The sequence below is a fragment of the Cygnus olor genome, chromosome 24, assembly GCF_009769625.2.
Source record: "Cygnus olor isolate bCygOlo1 chromosome 24, bCygOlo1.pri.v2, whole genome shotgun sequence".
Lineage (NCBI taxonomy): Eukaryota > Metazoa > Chordata > Aves > Anseriformes > Anatidae > Cygnus > Cygnus olor.
The window spans coordinates 908,443-914,826 of record NC_049192.1 but is presented as its reverse complement, the minus strand read 5'-3'; the positions used below and the strand labels follow the sequence as shown (position 1 = coordinate 914,826).

At 53.2% G+C, this 6,384-nt stretch overlaps 1 long non-coding RNA gene across 1 annotated transcript; it reads right to left on the bottom strand.

Annotated features, from left to right (window-relative positions):
* Positions 1-5,021: 5,021 nt before the first annotated feature.
* On the bottom strand, positions 5,022-6,265 carry LOC121059356. The gene is made up of 2 exons (XR_005814549.1): positions 5,881-6,265; positions 5,022-5,609 (listed from the first exon to the last, which is right to left on the bottom strand). It is a non-coding gene; the product is annotated as an uncharacterized LOC121059356 (long non-coding RNA).
* Positions 6,266-6,384: the final 119 nt, after the last annotated feature.

The following is a 6,384-nucleotide window of genomic DNA, read 5'->3' as shown; positions in this document are numbered from 1 at the left end:
TCAGTGCTGCCATCAGTGTCTTGGCGCAGGGATGCCCCAAGCCCTGGTGGAGAGCGGGTGTGAAGTGGCCTGGCCAAGCCCTGGGGGGGCAGTTTGCATTGACTTTACAAACCCAGGTTGCTGCAGCTGCAGTTTCTGCCTTTGCAGGTGATGCTTTCCAAGGGTGGCTTCACCCAGGAGATGGTTTTCGAAGAGCTGCGTCCAAGGAATACCGTTCTCACGGTCAGAACAAATTGCTCTTGCAGACAGGATCCCAGGTGCTTGCGGTGGGCTGGAGCCTGTTTGGGGTTCCTGGGCAAGGTCCGAGCCGGCTGGCAAAACCAGAGAGCTCATTAAGTTCTCACTGCAGAGCAGCCAGCCAGGGCGTGCTCTGGAAAAAGCATTTGGTGAACAAAGGAAACCAAGCACTACCAAGTCCGTGTACTAGTTAGGTTCAGCTCTGTTCCTCGCTAAGGTCCAAAGTCTGAGAGCTCTGGTGCCCAACGGGAGGGTTGTGGATGTACCAAATTACAACAGCGTTTTTGAGTCCCTTCAGGAACATCACAGGAAAATGTGCACACCGTGTCTTGGCAGGCCTGGCACAAGTGTGCCTGAGCTGGAAAATCCTTCCTCCTTCCAGGGAGCTGGAAATCTGCTCCCTGCTGCCCCGCATTGCGGGGGCGAGCACCAGGAGGAGTGGGGCTGCGGTGGTGGAAGGCACCGGGCTGTGAGGACACTGCGGGCAGGAAAACCACGGCGTTAATATATCTCTCTAATGTTCTGTTTAGTTTATCTTATGCTGTGGAGAAGGTCTAAGATTGCAGAATTTGTAATTGGACCTGGAGATACGCTTGGATTTATGAGCAAAGATAAGTTCTTCTGCCTCAGTCTTTTACCTGCTGTTATCTGAGTCTGAGTCCCAAAAAGTGACATCAATTGGCTTGAATATTTCATTTAACATGTAACCAAATACATAAACATGAACTGTCACTATCTGGCTACCAGAACTAGAAAAATGAGGTTAAAGAGTCCCAAAGCCTTCTCCATACAAGGCAGGTTTATTGTGATTTAAAAATAACAAATTGATTTCTTTATGTGCTCAAGGTGCTTCATCCATAACACACTGTGAAGGCAGGTAGGTGGGACACAGGAGAAATATAGCCTGTGAGTAATGATGAGAGTAGGTGCCAAGAAGAAATACATTGTTCAAAACTTGACTAGGTTGAAGAAAGGTTGTTTTTTATTCAAAATAAAAATAGGATGCAAAGGAGAAGAGAGCATGCTCACCCTCTGAAGTAACTGATGTCAGCAACCCAGGGCCCCAGACAGCGAGGCAGCACTGCAAGCAGAAAGAAACTTTTTGTTCCCCCCAGATTGCTCAGTAAAGGAACAAAAGACAGATTTGGATAACCTGTAATTACTGCATCTGCTCTGCAGATGTTTGCTTAAGTTAATAAAATAGAAAATAAAATAGAATCAAAAATAAGATGGAAAATGCTGGGTGAAAGTAAACAGCACTCCTTCAACTTCGCATCATTCAGAAATAACAAAACGGGGTACGAGAAAATATGCTAACTGCCACGCTTCAAACTGCGTATCTTAAAAGTGCTTTTCATCTAGGTGTAGAAACTGCCTAACCAAGCATGACTGATTTGGGAACTGGCTATTTTTAGTGTCCCTTGGGGATTAGGTTATTTGTTGGTAGAGCAGCTGCCTCGCGGTGCCGAGGCAGGAGGCTGCCTTGTATTCAGCCCGGCTCAGTGCTGGGCTCCCTCCTCCTGTAAGTCCATCCCAGTCTGTGTCCGAGGCCTCGCCACAAAGCCGGGGTCCCCCTCGCTGCTGCCGGGGAGGTAGCAGGAGCACCGTGCTCACCTCTGGCGTGGAAATGTGGTTTGCCCACGTATCTGTGACTTCCTTCAAACGCAGCGCACTCCCCAAGCACAAAGGACCCAGGCCTGTGACCACCACGGATGCGATCATGCTCCTGCTGAAATCCCAGGGGACGTTACCGGAGCAGATGGAGGTCTCCATTCAGCTGCCCGAGATGGAAGAAGACTGAATGTGCCCTCGTGGATTTGCTGCTCTGAAACCACGTGCCTTGCACCATCGGTGTGAAAAGTGGTACTGGAGAAATAGCTCAGAAATTGCTGTGTCGGATGCAATCACGCTGTTATCTTTCCAAAGAAGGAAGTTTATTTCTGCGAGCAAAACAGATCTATTCAGCAAACTGTGTAGAGTTTAAGCTGTAATAATAGACTGGTGGAAAAACATGTAATTTGCCTTCATCTAATCAAGAAACCAGGACAGAGTTAAAGCAATATATTTTTTACCCGGTGGCAGCTGAAAAAATTGGAGCTTACTCTGTATTGTTTTGGCCTGAAAATAGGATGCAGAACCCTTCTGCAAGTGTTTTACCATTAGCGAATAACTCATGCATCCAACTGTACTCTGCATGAGCTATGAGATCTGCACGCAAGCTGGAAGTCTTGCATCTCACGTACTGTATGCAATATCAGTCACGACTCTTCAGGGAGGGAGCTCTGCCTGAATTAGAAAAGAGGCAGAGAAGGGCAGAAATGCAGATAAGATATTAGCAAGGCTTGTGTCTGAAGAGGTCCTAGCTAGACTAGGACTGGTTTATCAAGGAGATGATGGGCAAGGGAAATATAACAGGAATTTGCAAGAAGCTTTTGTTTTTTGGAGGATTTTTTTCGGTGTTTGAATGGCTTCTGTGTAACAGAAAGCACGTGTGGGTGCCACTGCTCTAGCCTTGGGCACTGGGTTTTCCTGGTCTCGTCTGACACCAAACCTGTGGGGTTGACGGGAGAGGGGAAACGAGCAGGAGCCCAGCCTGAGCAGGCGGGGTCACGTCCTCCTGACAACAGAATGTTGTCAGCTTAAAGTGAGATAAAGCCTTCTGGCCAGAAATTGAAGATATTCAGAAAACCACAACGCTGGCACGGTCACCCCTGACCCTGCTCATCCAAATGCAAAGTGTTTTCATTCAAACAGGAAGAAACTTTCTGGAATTTCGGATTGGCCGTGGAGCTGATGCTTATGAACTTATTTTGCTATTTGGAATAAATTGGTTTAATATATGCCTTTTATAACAAAGTGTGAACTGGAGGACTATTGCAGAATCCTCTCTCCCTGGTTCTGTCACTGAGCAGAACATCTGGACTCCTTTCACTAGGACAGCCTGCTTTCAGACCATGGGTCACGGCACCTCTGGCAAGCTTATATCTAAGATAAGTCTGCTGTCACTGCTGGCTAATAATGTTTCGCCTCTAGCCTCTATTTGATGCAATTTCCACAAGCCAGTTCTGGATCAAGTGCGGTTTGTTTATTTTTCTTGCATGGTCCCTTGCCAAAATGATTAATCCCCATCCTGGGGCTTTCGGTGTTTTTTCTGTACTTTCTCTAAGAATCACCACTGACAGATGACCCCAGGTTGCAGTTGCCTAGCACACGTCTGTGGTCGCAGGGACGGACTCACGGGGGAGGGCTCGGGAGTTGCTGCAAGTTTTGGAGGCAAGGACCCATTCCCACGGCCGTGACACTGTGCAAGTAATCGCGTGCTGCCTGCTGCCCCCCCGCTGCCCAGCCTGAGGGAGGACATTCGGCACCCAGCCAGCGCAGGGAGCAGCCTGTCCTTCCCTGCTCTGGTCCCAGCTTTCGTGCTTCTCCTCGCTCTGCCCTGCTTCCCCAGCTGCAGGGGCAAAGACATCGAGCAGGGTCCCAGAGCTGTGGCGAGCAGTCATCCGTCAGAGAAAGCAATTTCCCAATGCACGCAGCACAGGGTAATTCAGCAAAAATGAGACCGTGGGCTCTGCTGTTTGGTTTCCAAGCGTATTTCTGTTTGCAGCTTCTGTGTGCCCTGGCCAGGTAAGAGCAGCGCCTTGCAGAAGGAGCCCAGCGAGGGTAATGAGGTGGCAAACAAACGCCTGCTCCTTATCAAAGTGTTCAATCACTGTCGGAAAATTCATCTGCTGAAGTAGCGGCTGCTGGAGTGCATTTCCTCGTCAATGGAGCTTCAGGAGAGCAAGGTGGCATTTCTCCGTGCTGCCGGTAATTGGTATTTCAGGGGCAGCAAGAAGAGGCCTCCCTGGGCCCCCGTGGTCCAGTGAGGCCAGGAGCCATGGGACAGTGCCGGGGTGCCTGCACTCAGCTCCAGCCCTGCCACAGCCCCCGCACCCCTGGGAGTCCCCGGTGCTTTTCTGTCTGGTGCTCGGTGCTCAGGGGGCAGCGCAGCCCTGCCAGCAGCGGCTCCTGGTCGCGGTGCCAGCACCAGCCCAGTGCCCTTTGTGCCACGTCTGTCAGAGGCAGGGTGCACGGGGGACTGGGCTGGGCATCTCCTTGTTAAACACCGGTTCTGAGTCAAGGCGACAGTGGATTGTGCCCGGTGAGTCGCTTTTCTTGGAAATTCAAGTGCTGAGATAGAGATGTGCCCATCTCCTATTGGTCTACTACCACCCGTACTGCCCGTGCTCTGCCTGACACAAAGGCCCTTGCTATTTCCCTTTGTGCAAACAAGGGATTGGACTTTCAACTAGCATTCGTCCTCCTTTAGGCTCTAAAGGACTCACAACTCCCATCTTAACTCTGTGGACCTGACCAGAAAGCTTTTGGCTTTTTTTCTTTTTCTGTTTGTTATGCCCCTTTAAGTAGATGTCAATTTTTGGCTGCTGCTGCATGCAGCGGGTGAATAAATGCTCATGGAGAGAAAGAGCAATTGTTTGGAAGTCACCCAGCCTGGGACAGTCCCCGAGCTCGCATAGACTGGCACGGGGTCCCTGACGGTACCGTGCAAAGACTTCATCTGCTGGCTTCGTGTGAGACAGCACGTGCTGTGCAACGCTGCTGGCGTGGGAGTCATTACTGAAGGCACAATGTCCAGCTTGTTTGGCTGTGGCGTTCAATGAATGTGTGTTCCTGAGGGGCCTTTAAATACAAAGAATATACTGTGATTTGTATGTACAAAGACAAGAAAATTTTATCTCCTTTCAGTGTAAAGTATACTTCAGCAGGTACTTCCATTTATCAGAAATATCAACACAATTTTTTATTTTTTGTTCATCGAAAGAATTAAGTTACTAGATCAAAGTTGCACGAAGGATGCATCGAAAGCAGTCATTTGGTAACAGCGAAGAAATCAACTTCCCAAATGGGGAATCTCCCTCTTGTGTCATGAAAAGGACATTTCCATGTTACCTTTGGAAAAGTGATGGCTGTTAAACCTTACATAAGCCTTCCTGGAGTGCTGAGGAAGCCAATTCAGATGGAGCTGGAGAGCCAAGGAAAGAAAGAGCTACACTTAACAATCCAGGCTGCAGATTGCCTGATTGGAAGAAGGGTTTTCCAAGCATTCTTCGACCTGTCGCTGTTCCTCAGCGGTGCTCTCTCCGGCCGCTTGGCATCCTCCACTCGAAGGCAGCCCTCGGAGAGGCGGGCAGGGGGTTGCGGCCGGGAGCCCCTGCCCTGCTGCCGCCCGTGAGGACAGAGGCGAGCAGGACCAGGGGCAAGGGCTCCTGGCTCCTGCTGCACGACACAGACCCAACTCACTGCGCTTCCTGAAAAAATGCCCTTCAAAAGCAGGTGCTGGGAATAGCTGTCTCGCTCCCAGGAGCGCCCTGAAAGAGGCAGAATTAAGTGAAATTTGTTCGAGTCGGTTGTTCAAAGCCGTTTTGTAAGAGCTCTTCTTTCCCTGCAGCAGCTTCCAGGGCGCGTGCCTGTAGCGCCCGGCAACTGGGCACCAGCTCGGCGGCCACTGGCCCCACCGGGGTCCTGCCCCCACAACCAGCCGCAGCCCCCCCAGCACCGCCTGCGCCAGCCCTGAGCGCCTGCCAGCCGCGGGGGGGTCGTGCCCGGCCTCCCCTTGGCACGGCTCTGCCGCTTCCTTACCGCGCGGGGCTCAGCGCCCGCCGGATGGGGCTCGCCGGGGCCCCGGCCCCGTTCCCGGCCCCCCCACCCCCCGTCCGTCGGTGTAGGCCGGGCCGCGTGCTGCCGGGGGCCGTGCTGAGGGCTCGTCCCGTCTGTGCCGGGGCGCACCGGGCACCGGGCCGGGCACGCGGTCGGCATCGCCCCCTGCCGCGGCGTCGGGCGCTGGGTTTGGAAACCTCCGCTGTCAGCAACCTCCGGCACCGGCAGCTCAGGCCGCTCCGGGCCCCCAGCGGCGGCGGGGGAACCGAGGGGGGCTCGGGGCTGCCCCAACAGCGGGCACGGCACTGAGCGGATCGGGCCGGGCTCGCACCGGGACCCCCCGGGCGGGGCCTCCACCGGGGAAGGGGGCGGGGCCTCTTCGGGGCGGGGCCTCGGTGGGCTCCGGTCCCGCCCACCGGGGCCGGGGCCCCGCCCCCAAGAGCCCCGCCCCGCCCTGCCCGCGCCGGAAGTGACGCGCCAATCACG